The sequence below is a fragment of the Neovison vison genome, chromosome 5, assembly GCF_020171115.1.
Source record: "Neovison vison isolate M4711 chromosome 5, ASM_NN_V1, whole genome shotgun sequence".
Taxonomy (NCBI): Eukaryota; Metazoa; Chordata; class Mammalia; order Carnivora; family Mustelidae; genus Neogale; species Neogale vison.
Window position 1 is genome coordinate 64,883,678 of NC_058095.1, and position 15,392 is coordinate 64,899,069.

The 15,392-nt window shown below is 42.7% G+C and overlaps 1 protein-coding gene, 1 long non-coding RNA gene and 1 pseudogene across 2 annotated transcripts in view; 2 read left to right on the forward strand and 1 right to left on the reverse strand.

The window, feature by feature from the left end:
* Positions 1–3,973, forward strand: part of LOC122906805 — a 65,678-nt pseudogene extending 61,705 nt beyond the window's left edge.
* LOC122907367 (cytospin-B-like) overlaps positions 1–15,392 on the reverse strand; it is a 699,233-nt gene that overhangs the window by 261,884 nt on the left and 421,957 nt on the right.
* On the forward strand, positions 8,265–14,349 carry LOC122906812. Its single transcript, XR_006384623.1, has 4 exons — positions 8,265–8,295; positions 11,488–11,657; positions 13,580–14,041; positions 14,154–14,349. It is a non-coding gene; the product is annotated as an uncharacterized LOC122906812 (long non-coding RNA).

The following is a 15,392-nucleotide window of genomic DNA, read 5'->3' on the forward strand; positions in this document are numbered from 1 at the left end:
AGCAATGCTACAGTGAATAATCATATATTAGACATTCTGTGGAGCTAAGTCGGCTGTAATTGAATTTTTAGAGGTGGAATATCTAGGAAAACCCGTGGCTCCAGTATTTCCTAGAAATACCAATTCTGACTTTTTTGTGGGATGAGGAGTGGGAGATGACATGCTGGACGGGAACTTACTATATACTCATCTAGCTGGTCATTTTAGAAAGTTTTCTTTAGCTTTTCCTTTGTTACGTAGCCTCACTGAAAGTCAGAAGGATTCATGTTTATTTGTAAAAGTTAGCTGAACTATATCTGGGTGGATACGAGTCCTGCATACTTGGGAAGGTAATCCCTGTGAAGATAGCACATTTGTTGGAACATAGATCATTAAGAAGACAAACAGATTTGGCAATAAATAGTGTATGTTGTACATTGTAATATTGTACTTTCCTCCCATAGTTGTATTTTGAGGTGTAATTTCATAATCATTGCTGTTCAACATCTCCATAATGATGAAGTTGAGTGAGAATTACATGTATTTCAAATACCGAAGATTTTATACAACTCTGTCATAATCCAAACTTAGGACTGTTTGATTCCTGAGTAACTATTAATTTTACAGTTTCTCTTGTAGTCCAGTATGAAAAAAGCCAGTGTTAAAATTCTGAAAAATTTTGATGAAGCGATAATTGTGGATGCTGCGAGTCTGGACCCAGAATCTCTGTATCAGCGGACATACGCAGGGTAAGTTTAACTGGTATCAAGAATTTTTGCAAGTCTACTGAATTTTGCATCTTCTATTTTTTTATTTAAAATTTAAAAATTGTTTATAATCTATTGTTAACATTTTTACATAGAGTATCCAGTAGACCACAGTTAAGAGTGGAGGCTCAGGAGTGACTTCCTCGGTTTTAATCTTGGCTGTGCCACTTATTGGCAAATGGTGGACAGTAAGCCTTTTGGATTAATTAGCAAAGGTTGTATTTATTAGGGAATGGTTGGTTCATTTACTTACAGCCTTAATTAAGACAGTCTGTTGGGGTGCCTGGGTGGCTCAGTCATTTGAGCGGCTGCCTTGGCTCAGGTCCTGATCCCAGGGTCCTGGGATCGAGCCCTGCAGCTGGCTCCCTACTCAGTAGGGAGCTTGCTTCTCCCTCTCCCCCTGCCTGTTGCTGTCCCTGCTTGTGCTCTCTCTTTCATTCTCTCTCTCTCTCTGTCAAATAAATAAAATCTAAAAAAAAATAAATAAGTCTGTCCATTGCAAGATGGTTTACTTCTATAAGTATTTTGGTGTGTAAAATAAATTAATTTTAACAGATAATGTATAAAATGGGTCAGAAATAGAGAAGTAATGACTTTTCCACATCTTTAAAGATAGTTTTCAGTGTTTGTTTTAGCGTTATGGTTTTGGCATCTTCCTGAAATTTTTCTCAAAGGAGACAAATTTGTATCTGTTGGTGTATTGCAATCACATTTGAAAGGAGGACTTACTAGGAACAGTAGCCCTAAAGCAAGACCCACTGTGCCCAAAGTGAAATAATACCTTGGCATCACAGAGTTTCTTTTTCTTTTTTTACCTTTTAATTACAAATACATTAATCCCTTATAAAAGTTAAATTGATAAAGCTAATGTCCCCTGTGGTCACACTCCACTACTCATTCTCTCCTTTTCCTACTCAGGATGATCACTGTTAACATTATAGTATGTATTTTTGTTTGCTTATTTCTAGTAATTGACATCACACTCTGTTCGGTATTGCATGCTTTCATTCACAGTGTGTTTTGGAGATTTTTCTTTGTTAGTTTATACAGATTTACCTCATTTTAACTATGTTTTAGTATTCTACATATAATATTAATTACGGCTCATAACTGTGGCCACTCTTCGGCCCTTTTGGTATTGATGAGTATTTAAGTTGTTTGCAATTTTTCACTGTTATACACAGAATAGCAGAAGACTTCCTTTTACTGACTTCCTTATACCATGAAGCAGATTTTAAATTTTAATAGATCTTACTGACTTACCTTTAAAAATATGTATATTTTGCATTCTTACCACCCATTAATAAAAATACTAATTTTCCTCACATCTTTATTGACATTAAATAACATCAGATGTTTGACTTTTTACCAATCTGGACTACTGCTCCTGAGATTAAGCTTCTTTTGTTGGTTGTTCAGGTTTTTCTCCTGTGAACTGACCGTTCATCTCCTTTTTATATTTTTCTCCTGGATGATTTCTTAGTGACTTGTTGGAATTCTGTATGTTTTTTAGCTTTCATTATTGATTAGTAATATCTGTTAAATAAGATCTTTCACTGTGTTCTTTGCCTTTTAACTTTGTTTTATATTGTTGTAAATTTATAGGATATATAATTACTTTAGCTTTATAATACACATTTTGATCTAGGGCAGCTTCCTACCTTTTTATCTCTTTTACAGAATTATCTTGGCTCTTATAACTTTTCTCTTATATATATATTTCAGAATTGTGAGCTATCTCTTCACGCATCATGTTTCATAAAGCTTTCTGGGATTTTGAATAAAATTACATTGAATTCAAGATTAATTTTGCTTTCTTTGGGGAACAGTTCTTTTTTTTTTATTTGAACTTTCTTTTATTTTTTTGGGGGGAACAGTTCTATTTGAAATAAGCCTTGCTCTGAATAACATGAGCTATCTATAATGTTTTTAAAATTTTTCTTTCCAGGGCGCCTGGGTGGCTCAGTGTGTTAAGCCACTGCCTTCGGCTCAGGTCATGATCTCAGGGTCCTGGGATCGAGTCCCGCATCGGGCTCTCTGCTCAGCAGGGAGCCTGCTTCCCTCTCTCTCTCTGCCTGCCTCTCCATCTACTTGTGCTTTCTCTCTGTCAAATAAATACATAAAATCTTAAAAAAAATAAAATAAAATAAAATTTTTCTTTCCTTAATTTAAAATTAATTGTTAGAAATCACGTTCTTCTTTTTGTACTTATATAGGAAGATGACATTTGGAAGAGTAAGTGACTTGGGGCAATTCATCCGAGAATCTGAGCCTGAACCTGATGTAAAGAAATCAAAAGGTTTGTGGTGTTTTATACTCTGTTAAGCCTTCACTCACATTAGTCATTGACTGTAAGTGAAGGATCATTTAAGATACAAACAGTTTATCTTATGAAATAACTGCCTTATCTCTCACTTGTGTTTATATCACAACTGAGTCCAAGGGCTGTGTGTAGTTGCATCTCCTTGAATGAAAGTTCATGTACTGGGGTGCCTGGGTGGCTCATTGGGTTAAAGCCTCTGCCTTCTGTTCAGGTCATTATCTTAGGGTCCTGGGATCGAGCCCGGCATGGGGCTCTCTGCTCAGCAGGGAGCCTGCTTCCCCCTCCCCACCCCCCGCTTTCTCAGCCTGCCTCTGTGCCTGCTTGTGATCTCTGTCAAATCAATAAATAAAATCTTTAAAAAATTTATATAAAAAGAAAGTTCGTGTTCATATCTTCATAAAGATAGACAAGAAGCTTTTTCCATGATCCCAGGGTCCTGGGATCTAGTCCCACATCAGGCTCTCTGCTCAGCGGGAAGCCTGCTTTCCCCCCTCTCTCTGCCTGCCTCTCTGCCTACTTTTGATCTGTGTCTGTCAAATAAATAAAATAAAATCTTAAAAAAAAAAGAAAAAGAAAGTTCATGAACTTGCTTCACCATGACAGAAGGCACATCTTTATGAAAGAATATTTGTCACCTTTCTATTTAAGGATGGTGAATACCCAGTCAAGGTTGGACTTAATATTTATTTTGACATCCTTTAGTTCATTAAATTTCCTCTTATTTGCTGAAAGTTGTTATAAAATATTTGTGGAAAATATTAATAGGTTGAAATTCAAATCCTTTGTTTAATCAGCAGGAGAGTGCTCAGTCAATTGTTAAACCTGGAAGTCTTTTTTGACAAGAACATTATTTGTGACTGATCTCAACTTCCAAACAATTTGTCTTACACAAGCAGATTTTGGAAACCAGTGTGGATCCATTCACTTGGGATCTAGAAATTTTTCAGCATGATTGGATTGACAGTATTGTCTTGAGTAAAAGATACTAACTTTTGTAAGAAGAAAATGTTCCAGGAGTGCCTGGGTAGCTCAGTTGGTTAAATGTCTGCCTTTGGCTCAGGTCATGATCTCAGGGTCCTGGCATCAAGCCTCACATTAGGTTCCCTGCTTAGTGGGGACTCTGCTTCTACCTCCCCTGCATTTGTGTGCACACACACTCACTGCCTCTCTCTCTCTCAAATAAATAAATAAAATCTTTAAAAATTTTTTTAAAAAGTATTCTGTTTTGATAGTGTGTTTAAAATTGAGAGCTATTGTTAATCTTCCTATTAAATTTAATAGGACTACATTCCTATTATGTGTATTTTTAATTTTTTTTAAATAAACTTTATGTGGGCTCAAACTCACTACCCCAAGATCAAGAGTTGCGTGCTCCTCTACTGACAGAGGCAGCCAGGCACCCCATATTATGTTTAATTTTTGATGCATCTGTTATTTGAATGAATTACACCACTTTATGTTGAGGAGCAGTCTACTTTTGGGTCAGATCTACGTTGACAGAGTAAGCAAAAAATGCAACAATTGTTGAAATAATTCAGACCAGAAAAAGGGCCTGTTACCTGTTTCACCTTTTAGTGTATTTAAATAATTGATTTTATTTCCTATTTTGCCAAAGAAGTCTGAAGTCCATGGTCAGGAAAAGTTTAAAGACTGAAAGAAGTCTTCACAGCTCAGTCAGTAAATAATTTTTGAGTGACTCTGTGCACTCATATTCAGGGGGCACGTTGGAAGATACCGATCCTGCCGTTAAACTCAGAGTCTAGCTGCGTCTTTGGTTAGGTCAAACCTGAACTGGAGGAAGAGGTTACTGGGCACCTTGAAGCAGAGGGAGTGCTGGACAAGTTCTGCAGGGGACTTGCTGGGAAGGGCTCTGTGCTGTCCTCAGATAGCTTCTGTCAGTGAGGATAATGGCATCTCCAGGATTAAGAGAATTTCTTAGCTCATTCATTTTTTTGAAAAGCTGGGCTTACTCCTCTGACACCTCATGAACAAGTGCTCCTGCTCTGGAGTACGGGTGTTGGGTGCTTCCAGGGATAGATACATATATACACATACATACAAATCAAGAGGTGTAGTTATCAGCTAAAGATAAGAAGCTTTTTCCTCCACACTCTATCTCTGCTCATTCTGCTTATTGAGTCTCTTCATATTACGCATTTACTTATTCGTTCTAAAATAGGAGTGCGTGCTCTATGCATCTGTCGTTACAGATTCTGAGAAGCAAAGGAAATCTCCAGCCCTTGTAGAACTCACATTATAGTGGAAGAGACAGTAAACAGATACATACTGTGTGTGTGTACACACATGTATAAACGTAAGAATAATGGGGAGTTCTGTTTTAAAAGTGGTTGTCAAGGGTGCCTGGGTGGCTCATTTGACTGAGCGTCCGACTCTTAATTTTGACTCAGGACATGATCTCAGGGTTGGGAGATTCTCTCTCTTTCCCCCACCTCCTGCTTATGTTCTCGCTCCCTAGAATAAATAAACACATTAAAATCTTTAAAAGAAAAAAATAAAAGGGGTTGTCTGGAGAAGCTCTTGGGTGGCTCATTTAAACATCTGACTCTTGATCTCAGCTCAGGTCTCGATCTCAGGGTTGTGAGCTCAAGCCCGCATTGGGCTTCACGCTGGGCCTGAAGCCTACTTAAAAAAAGAAAAAAGAAAGAAAGAAAAGGAAAGAAGGAAGGAAGAAATAAAATGGTTGTCAGGAAAGGTCTCAATTGAGGAAGTCGCATTTCGAGTAGAGACTTGAGCAAAATGGGGGAGTAAGCCCTGGCAAGACTGCAGGAAGGGGTTCTTGGCAGAAGGACCAAGACTTGTGCAGCAGCAAGACCAGCGCGGAGGAAGGGGGATGAGCTGAGGAGGCGGTAGGCTTCGGACGGTTCTCGCAGACCATGGTAGGAAGTTCGAAGTGTTGGAAGTTGGAGAAAGGGCGTCCCAGGATGTGACTCATGTTTTAAAGGTGTGGTTTTGGCTGCTGTTTGGAAAGTAGAATGGAGGGGTTTGAGAGGAGAGGCAGGGAAACAAGGTTCGTGGTCTAAGGAGAGGAGGAGGATGGTGGTCGTGATTTAGGTTGTGGGAGAACCGTCAGATTTGGGTTGTGCTTGAAGGTAGAGGCAGCAGGGTTCTGTATCCACCAGCAAGCTGGTCCATCTAGTTACTCGCATTATTAATGTAATTGAGATGTTCCCACATGAAGTAATTAATAGTAATTTCTGCAGTTTGAGTAAATGCATCCATAGATCCCAATGCTTCCTTCAGCTGTCCAGACATGTCTTTAAATGTATTTTTGTGGTAAGTAAATGACCTAAAGTAGGAGCCAGCAGGTTCCATTCATTTACTCAGAAGACTGGAGACGATGCTATGTGCTAAGCATACAAATAAGAACATAAACTTGGAGTTTATTTTAATCTAGCTTAGTCCTTCTTTTGTGACCCTGACTCGGCACAAGCCTGTCATGCTAATTCTGTCAGATGCCCTACCTTCTGGATTTTTCTGGTCCTGCTATTTAGCTCACTCCTTTCTCACCTGTGTTTCTCCTGAGCTGGAATTTGTACCTAAAGTCTTGATTTGAATATGATATTTTTAGAAGAATATATGTAATATATTTCCTGGAAGGATACACAAAGCATGTAATGTAGTGGAAGGATGAGAAGAGGGAGATGCCTTCTTTCTGTTATACCCTTTTCCTCTGCTTTTTGAATTTTCTTACCCTATCTACTTGACTGCTTAATTACCCACCCACCTCTTCTCCTGTTGCTTTGGCTCGCCTCTTTGCTGTGACCTTTGAATATTCCCAGCCTGCCTCTACAACTTTGCCTTGAGCCACTCTCTGCTTCATGGACTAGGATCTAACTAGAATCTCCTTTATTCTTTTTTGAGGTCCCTTCTCTATTAGGGCCTTTCCATTTGCCGTTCTCCCTGCCATGGCTTTCGTGAGCTCTTTCTCATGGCAAGTATTCGCTCTTCAGAGAGGACCTGAGTGGCTCAGTTGTTCAGCATCTGCCTTTGGCTCAGGTCATGATCCCAGGCTCCTGGGATCGAGCCCCACATCGGGCTCCCTGCTCAGCAGGAAGCCTGCTTCTCCTCCCACTGCCCCTGCTTGTGTTTCCTTTCTCGCTGTTGTCTCTGTCAAGTACATAAATAAAATTTAAAAAACAAACAGACCAAGAGGACTTCCCAGGCCACATGATCTCAGCTTATCTGTACCACTAACATACCACTTCTTTATTTTCTTTTTTTTAATACTTTTATCAAGCATTTATTGGGCCCCGAGTATTTTCTTTATGTTGCATATTTTTTTTCTCTCTTTTTTTTCCAATTTATTTATTTTCAGAAAAACAGTATTCATTATTTTTTCACCACACCCAGTGCTCCATGCAAGCTGTGCCCTCTATAATACCCACCACCTGGTACCCCAACCTCCCACCCCCCCCACTTCTTTATTTTCTTACCAGTGTCTGATACTATCTTAACTCATTTATTTGCCTACTTGTTATACTCTATTTCTCTTTCATGAGTATAATATCACCTCTCTGAGAGCAGGGATTTTGTCTGTCTTATTTGGCACTGTATTGCCTGATTCTAAAATTATACCTACCGCAGATAGGCACTAATTAAATATTTGTTGTTTTAATTATTCTAAAGGAATTTCTTCAGAGATTATCTAGGTGGTAAGATTATGGATCATATTTTTTAATTTAAGAAAAGTATTGTTTTTTAAACCAACACACTCAGTTTTCTTTTCCAGATGACTTTATTATTCTGAGGATACTGATAGAACCCTACTTCCAAGTATTCTCAGACCCTAAGGAATCTCCTTAGCGGTGCATACTACCTCCTTATTCTGCAAATGAAGCAGTTGAGGATCCAGGAAATTATAACCTGTAGGAATCACAGAGCAGATTAACAGCAATCTAGGGGCTTTGGCTCAGAATAGTGTTGTGACAGTTCAGCTCGGCTTCCTCTCCTTTGGCTGACAGCCCAGAGTCCGGCCCCGCACTGCGGCACTAACTTCAGGGTCATTTACTGACGATTAGGTGTTTATATATTTGCACACAAACACAAATTTCCATTTTTGCATTGTTTAGATTTTGGGGTATTACTCCACACACTCCAGAATGGCTTGAAGGAGAAAAAACAAAAACAAAACCAAAACAAAATGAAACCAAGTGTTGGTGAGGTTGGGAAGCACTTGGAACTCTCTTCTGGTGGAAGTATGAACTGGTAAGATGCTTTGTAAAACTGTCAGGATCTACTAAATGGAATATCTGCACCCTGTGATTCAGCCAGCCCACTCCTAATTCTGTATTCAAGAGAAATGAGTATGTAAGTTCATCAAAGGGACATTCACAGCAGCTTGATTTACAACAGCCCCAACAGAACAATCCAAATGACAGTCAACAGAAGGGGCAAATTAAATAATGATTTAGCATACAATGGAAATTACACAGTAAAAGAAGAAGGAGGAGGAGGAGGAGAAATACTGATACACTAATAAATGCATGGATCCCACAGGCATGCTAAGTCAAAGAAACTAGACACAAAAGAGTATAACCATATTTGGGTAAAACCAAATGACGGTGATAGAAGTCAAAATACTGGTTACCTCTGGAGGAGTTACTGACAAGAAGGAACCCTCCAGGGGTGCAGAATGTTCTTTTTCTGTCTTTTCTTTCTTTCTTTTCTTTTCTTTTTTAGATTTATTTATTTATTTGGGGGGGCCAAGATCAGAAGAAGGGGAAGAGGGAGAGGGAGAGAGAGAGGATCTCAAGCAGAGTCCCCAATGAGCCCAGAGCCTGATGTGGGCTTGACCTCATGACCTTGAGATCCTGACCTCAGCTGAAATCAAGTCTCAGTCTCAACCGACTGAGACACCCAGGCGCCCCTGGAATATTCTATACTTGTCTTGGTGGTGGTTATACAGATATAAACACATGTAAAAAAAAATTCAGTGAGCTGTACAGTTAAGACCGAGATTAACCGGCTCCACATACTTTGTTGTAACTATGTTTGGCCTCAACAAAAAAGAAAAGGATGGTGAGGGATGGGTTGTAATTTGGGTGAAGCCCTGGTTCCCTTGCAAATGCTAGTCTACTTTTTTCCTTTTCCCCTCATTGTTCTTTTAGAAATTTTTTTATTGTGGTAAACTACACCTAACATAAAATTTGCCAAGAAAATTTTATTTATTTATTTATTTATTTTTAATTTTTTTTTTAATTATTTTTTTTAAAGATTTTTTTTAACTTTATTTATTTATTTGAGAGAGAGAGACAGTGAGAGAGAGCATGAGCGAGGAGAAGGTCAGAGAGCGAAGCAGACTCCCCATGGAGCTGGGAGCCTGATGTGGGACTCGATCCTGGGACTCCAGGATCACGCCCTGAGCCGAAGGCAGTCGTCCAACCAACTGAGCCACCCAGGCGTCCCAAGAAAATTTTATTTGACAGAGAGACACAGCGCGAGAGAGGGAACACAAGATGGGCGAGTGGGAGAGGGAGTCGCTGTCTCCTGCTGAGCAAGGAGCCCCATACTGGACTTGATCCCAGGACTCTGGGATCATGACCTGAACCGAAGGCAGATGCTTAGCAACTGAGCCACCCAGGGGCCCCAAATTTGCCATTTTAAGTGTATAGTTCAGTGGTATTAAATACATTCACATGGGGGCGCCTGGGTGGCCCAGTAGGTTAAAGCCTCTGCTTTCAGCACAGGTCATGATCCCAGGGTCCTGGAATAAAGCCCCACATCAGGTTCTCCACTCAGTGGGGAGCCTGCCCCCCCCCGCCTGCCTCTCTGCCTACTTGTGATCGCTGTGAAATAAATAAATAAAATCTTTAAAAAAAACAACATTCACATGGTTGTGCAACCATCACCACTATCCACCTCCCTCATCCTACTGTGAGACTTTACTCATGAAATAGCAACTCCCCATAGCATACTTTCTAAAAGAAGGAAGATGGCAAAAGTCTTCATAGTAGCTTAGAAATATTGGCCAATGTCTTTAGACATTTAAAAACAAAGAGTGAATATTAAATGGGTGATTTGCATGCACTTCCAGTCACTAGAAGTGAGCAGAACCATATTTTCTGGTGCATAGCACAGAGCCCTAGTTTAACAACAGGACTAAACAGCACTTGGGTTGTGGCGGAAGTCACTGGATTGCCCTGCCTCCAGGTGCCCCATCATGGTTTCTCTATGTCCTGTCTCAGAGTAACAAGGGTTCCTGCTCCCAATTTCTCTAGCCTCTCAAATTATCTGCCAGGTCACCAGTGAAATATGTGTTTAGTACTAAAGGACAATAGTTCTGGATGTTAGCAACTTTTTCTCAATAGAGAAAAACAAACAAAAAAACTCCAAAACAAAATTAGAAAAACAAAAACAAAACAAAACAAAACTTTACTCGCTTTGCCTAGAAGCATGCCCAGATGCCTCCCTGGGTCCCCAGAGAAAATCAGTTCTGATTACTTTATTTTTTTTAAGTAAAGATTTTTATTTATTTATTTGACAGAGAGAGCACAAGTAGGGGAAGCAGCAGGGAGAGGAAGAAGCAGATTCCCCGCTGAGCAGGGAGCCCAATGCCAGGTTCAATCCTGGGACCCTGGGATCACGACCTGAGTGGAAGGCAGCTGCCCAACCGACTGAGCCACCCAAGCATCCAAAGCTCTGATTTTAGATTTTGAAAATTCCCTGTACACCACCTCAAATGAAAAAGAGAAATCGTTGCGGTTAAGGGAAATTTTTAAGGCAGCAATGCAAATGATAAGCACTTGGTTCCGCTCACCTCTCTGATTCTGGCACAGGAGTAAAATCTGTTAAGTCTGATGCAGAGTTTGGAATAATTAAACTCCACAGCCAAAGGCGGGAAAGCAAAGGCTCCGTCTGCAAACCAGAATGGGGGGAATCCAAAAATAAGAGTACAACTCCCCGGGAACCCCACCGCTCGCACCCGCTCCCGCTTCCCCTACTCAGCACCTCCCACCCTCCCCTAACTGAAACTGCCTTCTGCAGTCCCACCCACAGCCTCCACCCACCTCCAGGCTCCGCCCCCTGGGGGTGGGGCCCATGGGGGCGACCTTGCTCCTCCCACCCCGCCTTTCCCTAAAAGCACAGTCTTTGGTGAGAAGACAGGCAGAAGCCACAAGAGGACGGAAGTCAGCAAGCAGTGAAGACGGGCCCCTTTGTGGTCCCACTCTGTTATATAGAGATGTGACCTGCCCCTTCCAGGCAGAAGGACACCCCAGATGTGCTACCGGCCAGCAGCAGGCTATCTCCTTCCCATGGAGCATGGGAGTCTGGGAAGCTGCAACACATTTAGAGGGGGGCACCTTTCACAAGGAATCCCATCTGAGAAAGATTTACTGCTCAGAGGCTCCCTCAGAAGGCAGCACACACACACTAAAAGCTGGTCCTTTTCCTCTGCAGCAAACTCTTCCTCTGTCACGCTGTTTTGACCGTGACATCAACGTCAGGCACACAGACCTATGGAGGCTCAGTGATTCTTCTGTCTCTCTTCACGCCTGTGCTTTGGGCTTCGTTGGCCGGTCACTGAATGCGTTGAGATTTCTGGTTTGTTCCAGAAGATCACTGGGCAGGTTTGCACTTCGGGTGTTACTTTGATATGTTTAATAAGCATTTTCAAGAATGCGGTTCACTGATATTTAAGCTGCCGAGCACCTGCACAGGAAAGCTTACAAAGGGGAAAAAGTTTAAATAGCTCACAGATTAATGTAGCTAAGAAATTCCTCTCGATTCCACAAAGATGGGGCAGGAGCGGAATCTGAAGCTTTCTAAAATCACACCTATCCTAATCCCATCTTCAAAGGCAGAAACCGTGTTTTAGTCAGAGCACCAGCTCTCAACCTTGGGGGAACGAGGATCCTCAGAGGGCTTGTTAAAATGCAGACAGCTGCCTACACCCCAGCCTCCAATCTGCCTCCCCTCCCCCGCCATCCCCAAGTTTCAGATTTCCAGGGTCTGGAGTGAGGCCCGGGAATCTGCATTTCTAACAAGTTCCTGGTTGGTGCTGCTGCTGCTGCTGACCTGGGGACCACACTCTGAGAACCAGTGGCTTAGCACAACACTGTTGGTGGAAATGTAACACCAGCCATGCATGGCTAGGGGCCCTATTAACAAAGTGAGATGAAAGGTAAAATTAATGTTAAGAATATATTTTCTTAGGGGCGTCTGGGTGGCTCAGTTGTTAAGTGTCTGCCTTCAGCTCTGGTCATGATCCCAGGGTCTTGGGATCGACCCCACATTGGGCTCCCTGCTCACTGGTGAACCTGCTTCTCCCTCTCCCACTCCCCATGCTTGTGTTTCCTCTCTCACTGTGTATCTCTGTCAAATAAATAAAATCTTAAAAAAAAGAATATTTTCTTAACACATTCAAAATATTATCAGTTAGTGTAAAATATATTAATAAGGCATTTTATATATATTTTTTGGTACTGACTCCTCACACTCGGGTGTGTATTTCACCCTTAAAGCACTCTTAATTCTGACATTTCAGGGGTTCAACTGCCACAGGTGGCCGGTAGCTAGTGTTTGAGGCAGCACAGGTGGGGAGCACTCCTGGAGAATGATTACGTAAGCCTGGCTGGGTCTCCAAGCCTCACGCAGAACATGCTTAAACCACAAGTCCCTGCTTTCCAAGGGCGGGGAGCCCCAGCCACCCTACCCACAGGGTCAGGGGCAGTATATGACTCATGCCTAGCCAAGCAGAGACTTTTCCGAGTTTTTTCCTTGTTGTTTGATTTTTTTTTAATAACAATGTTTTTTTTTCTTTTCTCTTTTTTTAAATATTTTATTTTATTTATTTGACAGACAGGCAGAGAGAGGCAGGCAGAGAGAGAGAGGGCGAAGCAGGCTCCCCACTGAGCGGAAAGCCTGATGTGTGGCTCGATCTTAGGACCCTGAGATCATGACCTGAGCCGAAGGCAGAGGCTTTAACCCACTGAGCCACACAGGCGCTCCCCACTGAGCCACCCAGGTGCCCCTGATTTTTTTTTTAAAGATTTTATTTATTTATTTGACAGACAGAGATCACAAGTAGGCAGAGAGGCAAAGAGAGAGAGGAGGAAGCAGGCTCCTTGCTGAGTGGAAAGCCCAATGCAGGGCTCAATCCCAGGACCCTGAGATCATGACCTGAGCCCAAGGCAGAGGCTTTAACTCACTGAGCCATACAGGTGGCCCTGATTTTTTTTTTTTAAGACAGAACAGAAGGAACGGAAAGGAACTAATCGGAAGTAAGCAAAGCAGTCGGGTCTTCCAAGGGATGTCGGGGGCATGGGCATGCTGGCAGCCATGCTTTGTAACACAAGGCGAAGGAGACCAGAGGTTAGCAGGATACAGGAGCAGTGGGGCAGAGGTGAGCAGAGATGAGTGACAGAGAAAGAGTTCTGGTGTGTTCCAGTCCCTGGTCCAGGCCTTTCTGAGCTGCAGACTTGTCCCTTTGTTCTACCCTCAGTGACAAGGGAACCTCAGATAAGCTCAACCCATTTCTTTTCTGTTGAAGGTTCTTAAGCCATTGCTTTGCTATTTGCAATGAAGGGGGTCCTGACTCATAGACATGGACCTTACTAATCGCCAGAATGAAGTGGCTTGTCTGCATCTGAGCACCCCAGGGCTTTCTGTTCCCGTGCTGAGCTTGAGCAGCCCATGGAAGACCCACAGCGACATCCTCCGGGCCATCTGGGCTCCTCGCCCCTCATTCCTCGTTTTCCTATTTGTGACTAGTTCAAATATATCCATGCCATATGTATCCACTTACTATAAAGCAAATATGGTAAAGATGGCAACTGTAGCATCCAGGTGGCTGGTGGTGTATGGGTGTCACAGTCATTCAACGTCTCTGGGTGCTTGCCATTTCCACAGTAAACTACGGGGGGAAGCAAATCCTTTACATGCGGCGAGAGGCAGGAAGAGGAAACTGGTCAAAACGCAGAAACATGCCGAGGGCCAGAGAGGCACAGACTCGGTACGGTTCCTTCGGCTACCCCTTCCCTTGAATGCTTTCTCTTTTATAGTGTAAGACCTGGAGACCCCAAGCATCAAGACGGCAACATAGATATTTGCTTTTCTCCTGACAGTTTCCCCATGGGACAAGTTTCCAAAAACATTTACCTGTCAGGGGCAGAAGCAGCCAACATTTCATTGTCCTTAGGAAACCCGCCTGACCTTCAAACCTTTTTTATTAAACACTGCTTTCAAAAACATTTTGACAGATTCCAGAAGCTCTAATGGTCTGAAACATACATATTAATTTAAAATCTTTATTAAAAATGTCTCCTTGGGGCACCCAGGTGGCTCAGTTGGTTAAGCATCTGCCTTTGGCTCATGTCATGATCGTGAGGTCCTGGTAAAGAGCCCCATGTCAGGCTCTCTGCTCTGCAGGGAGCCTGCTTCTCCCTCTCTGCAGCTCCCCCTCCTCATGCTCTATGTCAAATAAGTAAAATTTAAAAAAAAATAAAAGTCTCTCAAATGTGCTACAGGTGAAAGAAAATAAAAATAAAAACCATGGAAATAATGGGCAAGTCCAGCATAATGGAATGATAAACAAAATCGTATGTAGGGCACTTTGTGCACATTTACTCCTCAAGGTAAATAAGGTATTACCTTCATCTCAGAGCTCAGGACAGTACGTAGCTTGCCTGAGTCACAGAGCCAGAAAGTGGAGAGCAAGGAGGGTGCATGGGGGCCCATGGGGCACTTTCCACTGAGTGACCAGGGATGACCTCCAACAAGGTGACATTTGAGTATAGACTTAAAGAAGAAATGGCAGAGGAGCAGGGGTGAGGGGAGGAGGAATGCTCCAGGCAGAGGAGCCGCAAACAGGCTGCTGCAGGGTTGCGTCTAGCTCATAGAGGGGTAATGCCACTGGGCACCAGGAGAGCGTGTGTCTGGAGCTCAGGGGGAGCAGGGCAGGGGGGACGGCAAGGACATCTGAGAGGCGATGGGATCTCCGGGAGTCACCGGCTTTATCAAGGACTTTGCTTTTCACCCTGAGTGAAATGGGGAGCCCTGAGGGGCTTCTCAGTGGAGATGTGATGGCACAAATGTGCTGAGAGGACCACTCTGGCTTCTGCTGAGAACAGAAGGTGGGGTGCAAAGACAAAAAAGGATGGGGATGCTTCAGGAAGGCTGTGCAAGGAAGGTGGCGGCAAGAGCCTGGGGATCCCAAGGGAGGCAGGTGGTGGCCGTTGGCTGAAGCTGACATCGATTTGGAAGGCAGAAGTGATGGCGTTTTGCTGATGGCCTGTGGCATGTGAGAAAAGCAGGGCCCAAGGCTGTGGCGCTCGCCTGAGCTGCTGAGAAGATGAAATGACTCA